A 17,823-nucleotide genomic window follows, 5' to 3' on the forward strand; every position below is an offset into this window, starting at 1 on the left:
GCTTTTGTTATAGGGAGGGATATGATGGTTTGTAATGAACTGACAGATATGACGGCAACTCTGAAATTAAATCTTTAATTTATTACAAAGAACAAAACAGGGTAGAGTGTAGCACAACAGATATATAGACCCAATTACACAACCACTACAATGAGTTTTACTTGATAAAATAATTAGGATAACTAGGACCAGTTAGGTTCGCTCTAGGAGCAATACACATGGAAGAAATGAGACCAGAATTTGTGCAACAATAAAGTGTATTATAATGTCAGAATCAATTGCAATAGTTAAATAAAATACTGTAACAAAAATAAACAAATTCTGTAAATAAATAAATAAACAATTCACAGTTACTCATTTTCCAAAAGAAATTCAACCTTCAATAACCTTGGTCAACAATGAAAATGCTAAGTTTCCCCTTTGTATTTCAGTATTGTATATTTAATATTATATTAATTACTATTATTTCTCTAATCACCGGTGTTCTTTATTTTAGAGGTATTTATGCAGTTTAAGGTAAGTATTATTTTAATCTATTTATAGGTATTTTATAACTAATTAATTATTTCTTCCTTCTAGGTCTGACGGATTATTAATTTAAGGCAAGTATTGTTATAATTAGTGTTATCCAATTAAACCTCTAGGTTATTTTACACCAATAGTTCACCCTTTAACAAACAACCAAAAATAAAAAATAACAATTCTCTGTAGCAAAAACAATAATGAATGAATATCAAAACCACTTAGAAATTATCTAAATTAAATAACAGTAATCAAACCAATTAAAAGTTTAACCCTTTTAGTGTCTTTGTATTGAAATAGAAGTGTCCCTTTTCTTTCAAAAAAATAAACAAATTAAAAGTGTCCTTTTTTACTCAAATAATTTCAAAGTCCACAAATTTCTTTAATGTTCACTATCAAGTGTTTGAAAATGTGAATGAAGTGTAATGAAGTCACTTGGGTCCTCGGGCTTGGCTCGCCATCCTAGCACCGCGCACTGCACCGGCCATGTGCAGCTGAACGACACGAGGAGTGTTCGGGAAGATCATCCAATCCATTCCACCCAACAAAAAAACTGGCCTGTTTACATAAAACAGTGTCTGAGTATTCACATAACTCTTAACTTTAAGTACACTTACATAACCGAACTCAGCAAAAAAACATTACTTTTAACAGTATTACATTCAAACAGGGCTTAAATATCCAAAATACAGCTTAATAAATCTCCAACTTTCCATAAAATTACATTTAAGTGGATAAACTCATCTAAAACTTATCCAGTAACGTTAGCATAGCCTCAGGCTTATAATATATACACGAGGGTTAGCTTAGCATAGGCTTAATAAGCTAAATTCAATACGTTAGCTTAGCGAAGGCTAAATTAGCTTAGCATTATCTTAGCATAGATAATAGGCTCAATTCAACACATTAGCTTAGCGTAGGCTAAATTAGCTTAGCACATGCTAGACTCAATGGGCTAGCTTAGCATAACAAACCGCGTTAGGCGCTAGGCTAATTAGCGCTATTTTATTTCTCTATTTATTCGACAATTCTGATCAGAAAACATTTATAAACATATTCTAAACTCACCGAATCCTATCCAGGGTTTTCACACACCACCCCAGGGCACATGGACACCAGGTTCTACCTCCACCTGGAGATTACCGGAGCGTGTAACTGGCAAAGTTTCACGAGGCAGAATAAGTGAGCCTCTCTCCCTTCCTCCATTCTGCAGCCTCAAATCTAACAGCGGTCAGCTTGGTAGTGATTTACTCACTATCTACAGCACTGAATTCTAGCAATTTATAGTATTTTTTTAATACTTTGAGCTGAGAACTTCTTACATGACCTATCTCTCTTCTCCCGCAGAACTTTCTGGGTTAAAACAGCCAGGGATTGACGTCCACTAACCAACAGGCTCCGCCTCTGTCTCTTAGAGGATTATTATGATTGGCTGCTGTTTTGCACCTTGGATCATCTGAAGAACTGATTGGCTGCTGTTTAGCGCCTAAAAGTTTTATTAGGGTTCAAGCACCGAAGGTGCGTAGAACCCTATTGTTTTTGCTAAGATTTTTCTTCTTCTTATTATTATTATTATTATTATTATTCTTTTTCTCCTGTAAAAACAGTTGTGCAGCCTAAACCGTAAGTCATAGAGAAATGAAACTTGGTAGGTAGATGTAGGATCAGTGCATCTCGGTGGACAACAAAAATGGCACCGATTGGTCAAGTGGTGGCGCTATAAACAAGGAAATTCATTTTTCACAATTTTCTCAATAACTCAAAAACCATAAGACCTACATTCAAAATTCTTTTTTTGATGGATTCCTTGGGTCAATACCAACAACTTTCCAATTTGGACCATGCACTTCCGTCTATATAGATTTTGTGCTAATTTGCATAATATGCAAAACCTACTTTTGCAAACTAGTCCTAGGAATTTTGACCAATCCTGGCATGTTTGGTATCAAAACACTCGTGAGAGCATGCGCTTCAATATTCAGTAAGAAAAAGTTGAAATATGTAAACAATATGGCCGCCATATGCAAATTAGTCCTTCCGGATATATGCCCCATTCACTTCAAGAGGTAAATTTGGAGCACTGTTTCTCAGCAACCGTGCAACCTAGCAAGTTGAAACTTTGCATGCAGAATCTATCATACAGCCTCTAAAGGATGTTCAAAGGGCAACTTAATCAATCAACATGGCTGAACACCATCAGCCAATCAGCATTCAGCAGACATTTTGGCAGGCTGAATGTTGCCCAATCTGGATGATATTTGGCAGTTATGTTCAGGTGGAGACACTGTAGTGACCTGCAAAGTGCTGAAACAATCCGCCCACTGGGGGGCGCTGTTCCAAAAAAACGAGTATATGTCAATCATGCTGTACTATTTTGACATCTAATTGTTTTTGCCATATTTAGTACAGTGGCTCTGACAAATTTCTCAATACAACTATGTTTAAAAAGTGCTTTGTTCATTCATAATTGCTAATTGTTTGAAAATAGCTATATTGAAACTACTCTCTGGATATTTGGCCTATCACCTCCATTTCAGTCTTGCTGCACACTGTAGAGTCTCTAGGTAAATGTTCATTAAAAACATTTGTGAAAATTTCACATACAATACTCTCCAGGCATCAAGCAATCTGTGCGTCCTTGGAATTTCTAACCTAAATTGCTGTAACTCTGCAGTATTTGCTGTAATCTCACAATGTTAAAGACCTCTGTACAATATCACTCTGATGAAGCGCCATTTAATACAGAACTAGATTAAGAATAACTTGACATTACATGTCATATCAGAACATTCACTCCTTTGTGCCTCTTCTCAACATTAATAACAGGTGAAAGACTTTTGATCATTTCTAAATGTGACAGAATGTCTCCAATTGTGTTAGACCTTCTTACACATCACCATCCTATGCTCTAGTAGGCACCATTGTGCTAGTTGGTGCTTGATGAAGCGCCATTTAATTCAGAACTAGATTTATAATAACTTCGTAATTACATGTCATATCAGAACATTCACTCCTTTGTGTTAATTTAAACTTGTTTGGTCAAACATTTCAGCTTGTTCTGCAAAGGTTCAAAGGTCAATCTGAATACCACTTTGTGAACATTCTGGTTGAAGCCACCTGATCAATACCAATAACATGTAGACACCTTTTGACTAGTTCTAACTCACTTAATGAATATCCTACAAAGTTCACTAGATTTACATGTGAATTTAAGCACTGATCAGGTTGAAAGGCCTCTGCTCAACATTAATAACAGGTGAAAAACTTGATAATTTCTAAATGTGACAGGGCATCTCCAATCATATTAGACCTTCTTACACATCACCATTCAATGCTCCAGTAGGCACCATTGTGCAAGTTGGTGCTTGAACCCGATGATTGCCGCTTGCGGCTATATTTTTATTTATTATCTAAAATAAATAAAAACGATTTCCTTTTCATTTTAAACACTGTTGGGAGTTTTTCTTTTTCTATTAATTAATTTATACTGTTTCAGAATAAATAAAAAATTATAATAAATATATATATTCATTATTTACTTTCTGCAGTTATCTAATTTATCTGTCTTTGTGACCCATTTAAGACCTGGGTTACAAGAGCCTTAATAAATTCTTAGTAGTTTTGTTAATTCCTGTTAATTTGAGGGCATATTATCTCTTTTCTCTAAAAGGTTTTTTATGTTTCTCCTATCAGTCATGTTTATTTACTGCAATATGATAAAAGTCGCTAAATATTGGTGATTTTCGGTGGGGCTTTCAAGATCAGCTTATTTTATCATTTTTCAAAAACACAATTTTACACCAGGGGTCCCGAGGCAGACCTTAACCTCTGTTCAGTCTAACTGAATGCCACACAGATGGATGCTACAGCAGCATTTCATTTTCTAGTATGTTCTAAAACCAACTATAACATCAGTACAGAAGGGAAGATTTCTGCAGGGCCTAATCCTCCGTCTTTAATTCAGAGCACAACCTATTGCAATCGATAAGCTGCCAAGGCAAAACTTTCTGTCTGAAAGTTTTCTCACTGTTTGGAAAACTGTTCCATTTAAACTACAACTACACACTCAACAACTACCATGACCTTAATACTGGCGTAATCCATACAATTTAAAGATACTTTAAGAAATGTTTATGATTGTTTTTAAATATTCCAATTGACCAGGAAGGGTAAACAGTGTGCAAACACACAATAATAAAAAAAAAAATGTCAAAAAGTATGTACAAGTTAGGTTTATTCAACATTTTACACATTAAATCCAATTCAATAGACTCATTATGTCTGTTATATCTTATTTAATGCTGCTTAAAGTAGCGCTGCAACAACTAATCGACTAAATTGATTAAATTAATTATTAAAATAGTTGGCAATTCATTTGATAATAGATTAGCTAGGTCTACATTATAATACACATAAGTACATTTGCTTTCTCCTAATGTGGGAAAGTAAGCCAACCAAAGCCGTGGCAGTAAAGCTGGATGCATGTTGGAGCCATGGGTAAAGGAGATTCACAGAAAGTTTGTAATAGGGTAATTATTTTTTTTTTCCCTCACAATTTAGCCTTAGCATTTCCCCCACAAGTTTTCACTTCCACCTAAAATTCTACCTTACATGTGGTGGCTTACCCAAAACAAGCAGTTCCAAAACAAGCTGTAGTTTTTGTCAAGCTAACGTTGGCAACAGGTTATTTTTTTCTCTTGCTCAATGTTCCTAGAGCCTGCTAGAGTAATTTAATAAGATATCTAATTCTTGCACATTTATTTCCCACTCACGTTTCACGAATTTTCCATTCCACCTTAAATGCGGCAGCAGTTACATTCAGAGTAAATAAAAAAAAAATCAATCTAAACATTTTTAATAATAAATTTAAAGCCTATTTCAAGGCATTTTCTGACTCTGAAGATGCTTGGAATTTTATAATGTAACAGTTATGTTAATTATTCATGTAAACATAATATTTTAATAATAAACGTAATATTTTTATTAATGGTAGGTTCTGTGTTCTTAACACCATTACAGTATTAGTAAAGGCAGTTTGGTTTATTAAGTAAAATCCTGTATATCAAAATTGAGCTTTTTTCCCTGTTTTCCTCCCAATAAATGATTGATTATTAGAAAAACTAAAACAAAGCTAAAACAAATAGGTAATTCTAGGCTAATAGCTGACCCTAGCCATCCAGTTTTTACCATCTCATCTGACTAATGTCTTCTTCTTTAAAAACAAACTGGACTACCTTAGATTATAGCTGAACACACATCAGAAGTAGAATTTGAGGTGTTAGAAATGTAAGAAAAACAAATATTGGGAGTCCAGCAGTTGCTTGGTCATGCTACAATAAAAGCTTAGCTTAGCCCACTAGCTACAATCTTTTCAGCTAGTTAAGCACACACTGCTTTGAGAGAACTCAAAGAGGATACAGAGAAGACTAACATCATCCAGTATGGCTTGTGAATAAGTACAGTTAAACAAAGTAATTACAATGTTACAGTTCTAAAAAAAACAAAGCTATGTTATGCTATGCAGCTCATATGAACCATCACAGTGTTAAAGGTACATTCTGTAGGAACTGAGAGCGAGCGTGTAAAATAGCTATAGCAGTCCAATTTCAAAACATCACAGAGAGTAGTCTGCTCCGCCCACCCCTCCCCAGCCACAAAGCTTATTTGGGTTGCCAAATTCATGAGGCTGAATCTACACAAAGTTTAGACTAGTAGGAGAGACAGAGAACTTAGAGTACGAGCAAGAGGAGAGTGGACAAATACAGCAATTCTAAACTCTTCTAAAACCCATATCTATCGTTATATTGACTGTATGTTACACAAGGGAGAGCTAAAGCTACAGCTCCGCGAAATTACCTGACTATCAGCTAGCCTGTTAGCTTACCTGTTCAGGAGAAAAGTAGCAGCTCTGGGTCTGTCTTGTAGTCTTTTTGAGCTCTAAGTCTCCACCGTTCAAACTAACTGCCAATATTCACTCTTGTTATATTCCTTCTTTGGTCATTGAGCTTTTTTGAGACATGCTGAGGCTTTTTAGGCTGTGTAGCAGCTGAGTATTTACGAAACCAGCTCTGCTAGCTCCTTTGCTGTGCTGGGCTCGCTGTATGTGCTGGCAACCTCGGGGGGTGGAGTTAGTGTCGGGGAACGAGCAGCAGGAGGAGTCAGAGGACAAAACTAACACAAAACTCGGAGTGAAAACTTAAAATAGGAACAGACGGGCTGAAGCCCTGCTGAAGCTGACAAGAGCTGCCAGTACTTTCACTTAACATGTTTCCTTAATAGCTGATGATACATCCTGATCATTTTATCATTTACTACTGAAAATTAGTTACATATTGGTCCTTTAAAAAAGAGTCAACACCACACAAGAGCTCATTATGTTTATGAGCCCACCGTATTACACACCACACACTAAAGTCACACACCTTAGATTAAATGCAAAATAACTGATAATAAATAATTAAAAATGCTGATGAAATACTGAAGTATGATGAATGCTGATGAAGTAATTATAAATACTGATAATATGCATGAACATGTCAGAAAACAATAACAGACATGTACATGTACAGTATGTTATTTTATACTGTGATAAATTACATTATTCACCATGCCTGATCTTGACACACTGTCATAAACAGGTATTTTAATGAGAGAAATAAACAGATGAAGATTCTTAAGGGCTAAACACAAACTCTGCCGCTTGCTGAAGAGACCATGGCTCTGTCCTTAGGTCTTAAACTAACAGGTTGCTTGGTAACCTGGCGGTCCTCATAAAAATGTAATAGTGTTTTGTGTTTGTGTGTGTGTGTGTGTGTGTGTGAGTGAGTGAGTGAGTGAAAGAGAGAGAGAGAGAGAGAGAGAGAGAGAGAGAGAGAGAGAGAGAGAAAAAGAGAGAGAGAAAGAAAGAAAGAGGTGAGAGAAAGAAATGGTGAGATATGCTTAGATGGATGTGGCTGAGCATTAATTTTGTATTAAGTAAGAGAGTAGCACATGGCTTGGATCTAAACAAGAAGCTCCCTTGTGTTTTGCGTTTGTGAGACATACACAACGGTTCAAGAAAGCTGTGATAAAGGAGAACAAATCAGACATCTTATCCATATTTAATAACCAGATGGACATTTAAGACACAGGATGAAAAGAGCACATCTATACGAGAGCTGAAGAAGATTGACATTTCGGAGATACGCTTTCTGGAAGCAGTTGGGCACCTTACATCATTAACATGCTGTCTCAATACACTGTTGTCTGAGCAAATTTATTAGCGTAGCGGCTGATCGGCTGTTATAGTTAACAGCTCACTTCTGTATGCCACTTTTACTGGACACCCTCTCCCAAAGGCACTAAAAAAAACAGATGCCTTAATTAAGATACTCTTAACAGAAAGAACTCTGCATGTTTTTTTAGACCAATGTTTAACAAGAGCTAACTCTTTTGTTACATTGAGAACATTTGGTCTTTTTAGTTTTGGTTCCACAATGCAGTTTACTGAGTGAACTAAAGAACTTTAATACATCCTGGTCTTATCTCACTATACTCAACTCTGACTGGCTTGTAGAATGTATGTGGTTCATGGCACCTTTTACACCTGCTATTTTGGTTTGTACAAAAATCCAAAAATCCAAACCAAACAGTGTTCTTTAACAACAGATCAGTTTCAATTGTCTATATTTCATATACCTTTATAGTTTATGTAGAAAGTTGCCTTTAAGAAACACAGCTTAGCTTTAGGCTCCTGACCATCACATTTGTAACACTGAGTTTGCTAATAAACAGAGTAATAAACGTTTCCTGTGTAAGCGACCTCCAGACAACCCCCTTAAAAAAAGATGTTTAAGATGTCTCCATGTTTAACAGTTGGTAAAAAGTTTTATTCTTCCAATGTTGCTCATTTAGCCTGTTTGTACCCCCCAAAAAGAAAATGTTATTAATTACTATACTAGGTATTTTTATTCCATTCATCTTTACTTAAAGTTTTTTTCTTTCTTTAAATCCATTATATTTCAATCTGTCAGTACTTTTGGCTTGCGTGTGCTAAAAACTGAAAAATTTAACAACTTCAACATACCAATATGAAAGAAACACAACCTAAACTTTTCTTGTTAAATAAAAGCCATGTAGAGCCCCTTGTTTCTTCAGTGATTCAGTGTTTTGTGCTTATAATCATTTTAACAGAATAATTAATTAATAATAAATAATTAATAATATTCTATTACAGCTCGGTGAACCGAGAGTGACAGCAAATTCTTTTCACCTAAAATGTGTTGTGGTCTTGTTAGAGAACATTTTAATAGAACATTGGAGCCATAATCACTTGTTTTACGTTTGGTACACTTGAAAACACATACTTTTGTACTATTACTCAAGTTAAGGTCTAATAGAAGGACTTACTTTTACTGCAGTAATATTTCCCCTTGGGTATCTCTACTTAACTCAAGAACAAGGTTTGATTACTTTATCCAGCATGGCCTTTGGCATATCTAGATCCAAAAAGTCTTAAAAAGATGCTGCCAAAGGTTCTTCAAGTGATAAAAAGTCGCTAAAAACAAAAGCTCTACAAAGCGTATTTTAAGGAATTGCATAGAAGGATCATTCTTGTGAAAGACCTGAAATAAAATTGATTGAAGTGGATGTAAAGGTTGGTCTTAGCTGTCCTCTAAGCCTGAGTGCTGGCTCGGCCAGTCTGCCACTCTGCCATTTTGCATAAAAAGATCATAAGAGGTCCCTTATGAAAACAGCACACTTTAAGTTATCTGAATTACACACTAAGACATTTAAGTGTTCCCTTAAGACCTTTAGATTGTGATGTAAATGGGGTTTTATGGCGAGCAATTTAAAACTTGAATATATACATGAGAAATGGTCTAATTAATCATTACGTAAAGTTACAGTAGTTAAAGTAATATCACATTCATTATTCTAAGGGCTTCTTTGTCCTTAGTGGGTACAAGACTGCAACTGCTATGGGCTTTCTGCTGCTTGTGTTATAGAGCAATTCTCTATGATCTCACAGACTGCAAATCTAAAACCAGAGCATGTCCAGGGATGCAGTGGGACTCTAGAGATGAAAAACACAGTAAAGTACAGGAATGTTTTCTTAACCAATGACGCTTCTTGCATGCAGAATATCTGAACAGAGCTTGGAGTTCTTGATTATTTTATTTTTAAGAATAATAATTTAAATTTGTATGGGGGTGTCACAATATGTTCGGTGTCCAGCCACTTTAAGTCAGTAATCCAAGTTGTTTTATGCAATGAGGCACAACTCATTAAGAGGTCACTGACTAATGACTAAGATACTGACTCTTCACTCCCTGAAAAAAAACAAGATTCACAGCCTTGAAGGTGAGTTTAGATAATTAGGAGGTACATAAGGCAAGTTTAGTTTACAGAAGTATAAAATCAGATGTATGGGGGGGGGGGGGGTCCAGCAGGCTAAGCACTGCCACTATGATCATAAGATGTATGGTTTGAATACTGTTCATGTAGCTTGCCATCGGCTACAGAAACTAAAGCGCCGCTCACACTGTTGTCATTGTCTTGCCTGTGAGCTTCTAAGCTCTTAAACATGGAGCCAACACAACATATACACCAACACTTCTAGTTCTGTGGTATTCCTGGGGCATCTTGCAGCACAGCATGTTAAAGAGACAGCCATAGATTTTCAAGGATGTTTCAGTCATGAGCACCATTTCAAAAGCTTTAGCAAAAAGTTTTTGAAGTAGTGCATGGAAAAGTTTTGAAGTGCAGTTTCTTCTGAAAGTTCTATAAACTGCAAGGACACTGGGTTTGAGATTAAAGCATAATTATGACTCACTGTCTCACTCATGTTGTGCTCTCAAACCCAAACAATACCTGGAGAAACTATTCTATATTGTTGATTATTGTCCTATTGTGTAAGGTTCTTCTAGGTTTAAGTGTCTTGGCTGGATCTCGTTTCTTACTCATGAATATTCATACATGCAAACATATTGCCTCTGATTGGCCAACAGCACTGCGAGGCAGAGAGAGCAACACCAGTTAAAAACGTTTTAAAATAGACATTTTTACACTTATAACAGTCTTTGCAATGTCATATGTTACTTCACAACATTTGTTATGCCCTGCTAAGTGTAGTTCAGACACTGACCTAGTCTTAGAGTCTCTGTAAAACGCCAAATCCACTGGAGATCCTATGTAAACCTATGTAAACACAGAGGTAGTCCAGGTGCAGAAAGTGGATTTTTACTATTAGCTAGTATAAACATAACCGTTTTAAAAATACACCTACCTAGCTCAATTCTACTTCGCTGGTGTTCGTTTCATAGACAAATTTAATAATTTGTTCCTTATCTCTGAATTACTGAGCAAAGTATATAACACTGATGAGTTATTTGCACAAAGAACACAAGAACGAACTGCCATGTTGTTCCTAGCACTGTTAGCTCCTGTCTGACAAGACAGACCTGGCTGCGTGGCTTCAGCTCTGCCTGTGGACGGCAAGGTGTGGTCTGCCTGCAAGCCAAGGATGGCAAGGCCACTAATACTAATTCATAAATTGACAAAGACACAATGCTTTTTCTAATCAACTTGTTTTTCTGAATATTTTCGTTTACTAGCTACTGCAGACACTGGAAGTTGAGGAAGAGTTTAATGTGCAGCATCATATACAACTCAGAGAGACCTATAGTATTTCACAAAGACCAAAAAAATGGATTTTAGCAGAAGGTCACTTGGACATTTGAGTAGCCTAAAATCTCTTGAAAGTAACCTCTGGCATGTGTGACTATTTCCTATAAATTCTTCATCACTTTAGGAAAACAAAGGTGCACCAAACTATATAAAAATGACCTAGGGTTATTAGTGATATACAGTATTAACAGCATCTGTTACTGACTGATGTTCATTTTAGGATGCTGCCATCAGTTCACTGCATTTAAGTCAAGCAAAAACAGCAGAACACTGTTGGCTTCAATAGCTTGGCAGTGTCAGTGTGTGATAATGTACATCACAGGCAGTAGCTTTTACACTGTTCATATCAACATCGAAATTATACTGAATCAACCAAAATTAGGAAATATATTGTAATATAAATGTGGGCCATAGCACAACTGGTTTTCAATTAAAAGACAGTGTTTTTAAGTTTCACGGTCAGTTCCAAGGTGTGTACTGAACTTTTTTTAATATTCAGCTATACGGACAAAAACAGAGTTTAACATTCTTTTAACATAGAGTTTAACATAGAACTGTCATTTTTTAAATGGCAAATGTTTGGCATTTAAAGATTCTGGTAGTCAAATTCCCGATACTCTGCAAAGCCTGTAATTTCACCCTATTCAATTACTTTTAGCCATTCTTTCAGTCGTGTATTCAATAAGCAAAATCATGCTCAGTGTAGTTATGTGTGGTGCCTGACAAGAACATTTGGCCCTGAAAAACTCTTCAGCTGAATTTGAAGAGGCACCCGGTGGGTATTGAGGAGTTTTGTGAGCACTTAAAGCAGATAAAACTGAGCAGTAAAAATGATTCCTTGTTTAAAAAAAAAAAAAAAACAGCTAGTTGTAACAACCGCTGAGGCCTCCATGCTTCTGTTAAGACGGTTCCTTTTATTCCTCATTCTATATCTGATGAATATATCTGTTCATATAACTTTGAACAAATACTTCACAATCGTTTCGTATTCTTTTTAGAAAACTATAGCCTCAATCTTTTCTTGAGGCCTATCAATAATTTGTATCTTGCAGTAAAAGTATTGACACTGGTACATTCATGTTTATATAGACATTTTGATTCATGCAAGCCTTGAGTGAACAAAAGAATTCCCTTATCATTAACATGCATGTTTGAACAGATTTAATGATATAGGGCTGCTATAAAATATTCAAACTATTATGATTCTTGATTCATTTGCAGATTTTTGCATTAATTTGACATTTTTTTGACAATTTATTTTATGTGTCTGTTCCTTTTTCTAGGCCATAGGCATTTTTTTTCATACAGCTCTATTCTCCAGCCCACAAATCAAACAAAAAATTACACTACAGGCAGCCTAGAAGTATTTTCACGCATATACATGAAAAACTGTGTACATGACCTTGAATATAATCAATATTTTAAATAAAGATGAACCTGTAAAGGCTGGGGTTTCCTGTATATATTTCCTGCAAATGACTGTGCTATTCATTCTGCAATCTACCTTCTCTTCAGATGGTCATGAACTACTGTCATGTCCACTATCAATCATCGCAGTCTTCTTAGAGGGATTTCTATGTTAAAGTGACCCTTTACTTTAATGCTTCCTCCATGCTGTAATTTCCCCCAGGTGTGTAATAAATATGCAGGAAAGACTTTCTTGAATGATTTTAAAGAAGAATCACTTTGGATTCCTATAGAAACATGTTTGAAAACATGAAAGGTTGAGTGTAAGAGCCTTGAATTGATTAGGAATCATTACATCTTCCTTATATTCCTAAATCTATGTTTCTCAATATAAACAGGCATTGTTTCATTCTGCACATTAAAAACATGTTAATTACACTCACGCATGTACTGAAAGGATTTTTTTCTTTGGAAACAAATATGGCTTGTCTATTGCATGGCTCTATGTACACTTATTTTAACAGGACACACCCTCATATACCTTGTCAGATATTGTCAAGCCACAAGACCTACACATGAAAAAACTGCCTACTTAGTCCTGACCTCCAATAACGATTCTATCTAGCATTTACCTTGTTTCCCATTCCCTTCTATACTATAAAAATGGAGCCAAACATTTACAAGGATTTCAAGGATTCAAGGATTCAAAGAGATTTTGTTGTCATTCGCATCACATGTGGTACATGAGGTGGAACGAAATTGTGATCTCACAATCCAGTTTACACCCAGGAGCAATTGTTAGACAGATAAATATAGATAAAATAAAATAAAATAAAAAAAGAACACAATAAAATAGAGTAGAACAAAATAGACATCAAGATAAATACACAAAAAATAGGGAAAACAGGCAGGTGGCAGCAACTTGAAGTCCAGAGTGCAAGTTTGCTATAGCAGCATGATAGTGTGAATTGATTCATTTGCTGATTTTTCTTGCATTCATTTGACACTTTAAATTTGCAACCAGAGTAGGAAAGTGCCATATTGTTTTGTTAGCAATAATATCACCAACACTTATTATACCCTGAAATATCGTGCCATATCACCCACCCCTTAATTATCACATCATGGTAGTATTTTTTTGCTGTTTTTAGCAAAAGAAACATTCACACTGTTCTTATTGTCCATTATATATCTAATAGAGACAGATTCTATCTGGATATATGAAGATATTTGGAGTGCATTATTAGTATCATGACATTTGGGATCATTAACGTCTGTTATAATTCTGATTAAAAAAATCTTAGTTAGGGATGTACCATATTATATTGTATGCAATATTTTATTTTTATTTTGTTGCAGTAGTGTATTTTTGAAATAATTTTTTAATTCAGCGTTTTGTCATATCGCCAAGAGTATCGCTATCGCGAAAATACCATGAAATATCATGATATTATTTTAGGGCCATATTGCCCACCCCTAAACCAGAGTCTGTGCAGTAGAGGCTATAGGTGAAACTGAACTATCCTACATATTTGTTAGACCGATTTTTCCCCCCAGACCAAGCATCTCAGGCTGCCTTCATTGAGTTTACCGTGCAGCCTAAAGGTCAGGAGAGTCAGCACACACCGGTAATAATAAAAAATAAAAAAAATAAATGTCTAAAACTGTATTTGTACTCTGACCAGAAAATAAATCTGACTGCAATCTTGACTGAGACAAAGTACAAATACTACCAAGTCCCACTACATTAATGCCAGAAGGCTGGCTACAAACAAATTGGATCACAAAGGCCATTTTATGCTAACATCAGACTGAAAGAATGAATGTTAAGGACACCAGCAGCAAAAAAAAAAAAAAAAAACACATGATCAATAATAATACTATAATTAATTAACTAGTTGCCTGAAAACTCAACTATTTGCTATTATGGTATAGCTGCACTATTACTTCATGTAATGAGCTGAAAGGTTCTACACAGACTGTCTGTTGCAGCAAAGGACCTCTAGAAATGGGCGGAGCTACACATAATACTGCAGCCGGTTTCCTACAGTCTCTGGTCTCCAAAAAATCAATATGCATTACCATCTGTAAAAACTGGAACAGTATTATGTTATCCTGTTTTTTATTGTTCCGTCAGGCACTGTGTCCAATTCAAAACTACATTAATGGCTTCTCTCCTAACATTTTAAAACTGACCATTCGTATGTTTTTTACAGCGTATTTAGGTATTAAATGCATTATTATAACACACTTCACGCAACAACATGAAAGCATAATAAGTGGATGGAGAATCTTTGTGCAGAAAGATGTTGGAGTGATGAAGATCAGGGAAGCAGAAGACTCATGAAATTAGCCACCCTTGCATAACTGTGTTAAAAGGGGATAAAAAACATTTCTGTCACTGTGTGAAATTTATGTGACAACCATCACCAAAATGTTAATTAGTCAGAAATTAATCAGCATTTACGCAATCATGTACTCACTAGATCCCTGTCATGAATATGTAGAGAGAAAATGAATTACCACATTTCACTATAAATTAATTAACAAGTAACTCAACCAAAATGCTGTTTTATAATGAAAGGTGCAGCAGGCTTCTGGTGACAGGAATACCATTTCACTTATTTGCACTGCATTGAGACTACATAATGAACACTACCTGAGTACAGATCTACATGGATGATAAATGGCTAAGAATATTACATTATAATTTAAGAAAAACAAGAGAAAAATACACATTACCCTTGAAAAACATCAACCTGCAGCAGAATATTTATGAAACATGCATTCTTAGGTCATTCCTGTGCAAGGTTAGATTCTTATACTCCCAGGTTTTCCATTTCCTGCTCATTTCTAGTTGCAGCAGGACCTTGGCCTATTACAGCGGTCAGCAGCCAAAACAAGAGGAAGAGCCCTTCTGTACCATTTCAACAAAAATCACAGGAATTGTGCTGTAATACAGAATTGTTACTCTGCAGTATTCAAAGGTCATCACTGCACACAATGAGGGGAAAAAAAGTTTGTGTTCAATCAAATTACATATTATATAATATTTTCCATTATATTTGTACTTGTTGACACCCATACAGACATTTACAAGCAATAGTACACTCGAGGTTTGTACTATAACGTGTAATATTGGTACTGTTCTGCTGATCTACGGCACAATTTTTGCGATTACACCATAGTTCCATTATCGCTGTTTTGAAAGAGTTTAAGTTAAAGAGGATGAGAAAATGGATACGATCTGTTTGATTATAAACACTCTGCAAGTTAAAATATTTCCATTGCTGCTCTGTTTGTAGCTGCACTGTTTGGCTTGTAAGTGCTGCATCGTTGCTAGGTTACCTGTTTGTGATGGAGTAATACATGGAGAGCTTCGGTTACAGTGCTTTACCGTCTGATAACGGCACTCATAGAACGCCTTTCAGCCAATCACATTGCAGGGTTGAAACTAACTGTAGTATAATTTGAATTAAGCAATCATGTCATGGTGTAGTTGTTAATGTAAATTTGTGCAAAGTGAAAGTTAATTTGTTAATTTTGGGTTTTGTTGTGACAGTCGCATTTACTAAACAATAAACATTTTTGTTCAAACAAGCATATTTCTAAGAAAATGACGGATCATGTGATGATCCTACGCCGCCTGCGCATCCTGTATTATTACTACATCTCTGCCTTTTGTAACAAACCAAACTGTGTGAGAATCAGGTAAAAACTGGTAAAGTTGTGATTATTACAGGTGTATTAAACATCTTCATATGCATATGAGATGCATATGAGGACATTTACATTTCTGCTTCTCTACAGCATGATGCTTAATTTTTCTGAAACAGTAACTGTTCGGGCTCATATGGAGACACTGCCCCTACCATCCAGTGGTATTCATCCAGCACATTACAACATTAAATGTAATTGATTCAAATCAAGATGAGGGGAATCCCAGTCAAAAGTTTCTACAGCCAGTTCAGACAGAAACATGGGCCAGATAAAAACTCTAATCCAATTTTATTTTGAAACTAGTTTTAGTCAAATTTAGTTTATGGATTAATTGGGTCCTTCTGATTCCAAATAGCAGGGATAATTTTTACCACACCACATGTTTTTTTGCAAGAAAGTCTACGTCTCAGGAGAATATAAGTCTATGCCATTATCGGTGATGACAGCAACAGGTGGCACCTTTTTGTGTATGCTAGAGAACTGTCTTGCAATATATTAAGTATTGCAGAATTACAGTATTGTGATATCATCCCTATTTTGGGCAACAAATTGTGATAATATCGTAATTCCTATTTCTAATGTATATCTTCAAAATTGTGTCAGTTTATTGTGAAATTGTGTGCATTAAACCAAAACAATAATTGTCTGAATACATTTTACTGGTTGTTGCTGAACTCTGGCCTGTTCTATTCCTATATTTTGTAAAGGAAAAAGACAGGCGCACACGTGCACTGTAAGAGGGCTTGTCCAACTCAACAGTCTGTTTACACACCCAAGGGAAACCAGTGTAACAAAGTGAACTCTATATTTCAAAGTTATGACCGTAATGTCTACAGCAGGACACACGTCTCTGGTGCCTCAGTTCTGCACCTCATGTTTTTTGGCTTTAGGAAAACGAAAGTCGATGGAATGCTTTGATATATGTATGATATCCGCTGCATAACAATGAGAGCGACTTTGATCACCCAACTCATATCCAAATGAATGACTACCAGCAAAAACTTCAATGGGCTCCTACCCATTCTCCTACCCGTAATCCTAAAAAGATTAATATGATCTGATGTGGCAAGCTTTTTATGTGATATACTGTGTATGTTCTGATCAGACGTCAGCAGAGGTTGAGAGAAGAAAGGAAAAAGAATGAAAGAGAACAGAAAGAGAGAGAGAGAGAGAGAGATGGGGGAAAGCCTGCATACAGGAGTGCTCTTGTTTAGCATCCCACACATACGATTACAGCCTATTGATTTCCTTTACCAGATACTTATAAGAAGAGCAAACAAGGGAATGGTATTTGAGCACCTGCCCAGAAACAGCAGATCCTTTACATTTTATCTGTTTGCTAGGGTTAAAATAGGGAAAGGATGCGACAGAATTCACTAAAGTAATGTCATGTTTTACCTTAAATGAACAACATGCATTTTATTTTCTGTACTAAATCATAAAATGAACAGGATGTGTTATCAGATGTGTTATCAGACTACACTAAAATTAATGCACTAGCACCTC

At 35.7% G+C, this 17,823-nt stretch overlaps 1 protein-coding gene and 1 long non-coding RNA gene across 10 annotated transcripts in view; both read right to left on the minus strand.

The window, feature by feature from the left end:
• The window catches only part of cadps2 (Ca++-dependent secretion activator 2), a 189,862-nt gene that overhangs the window by 132,836 nt on the left and 39,203 nt on the right, over positions 1–17,823 (minus strand). The window lies entirely within an intron of this gene.
• LOC125799021 (uncharacterized) lies at positions 62–2,013 on the minus strand. Its single transcript, XR_007437828.1, has 2 exons — positions 1,591–2,013; positions 62–1,080 (listed from the first exon to the last, which is right to left on the minus strand). It is a non-coding gene; the product is annotated as an uncharacterized LOC125799021 (long non-coding RNA).

This window comes from Astyanax mexicanus, chromosome 2 (assembly GCF_023375975.1).
Source record: "Astyanax mexicanus isolate ESR-SI-001 chromosome 2, AstMex3_surface, whole genome shotgun sequence".
Classification (NCBI taxonomy): Eukaryota; Metazoa; Chordata; class Actinopteri; order Characiformes; family Acestrorhamphidae; genus Astyanax; species Astyanax mexicanus.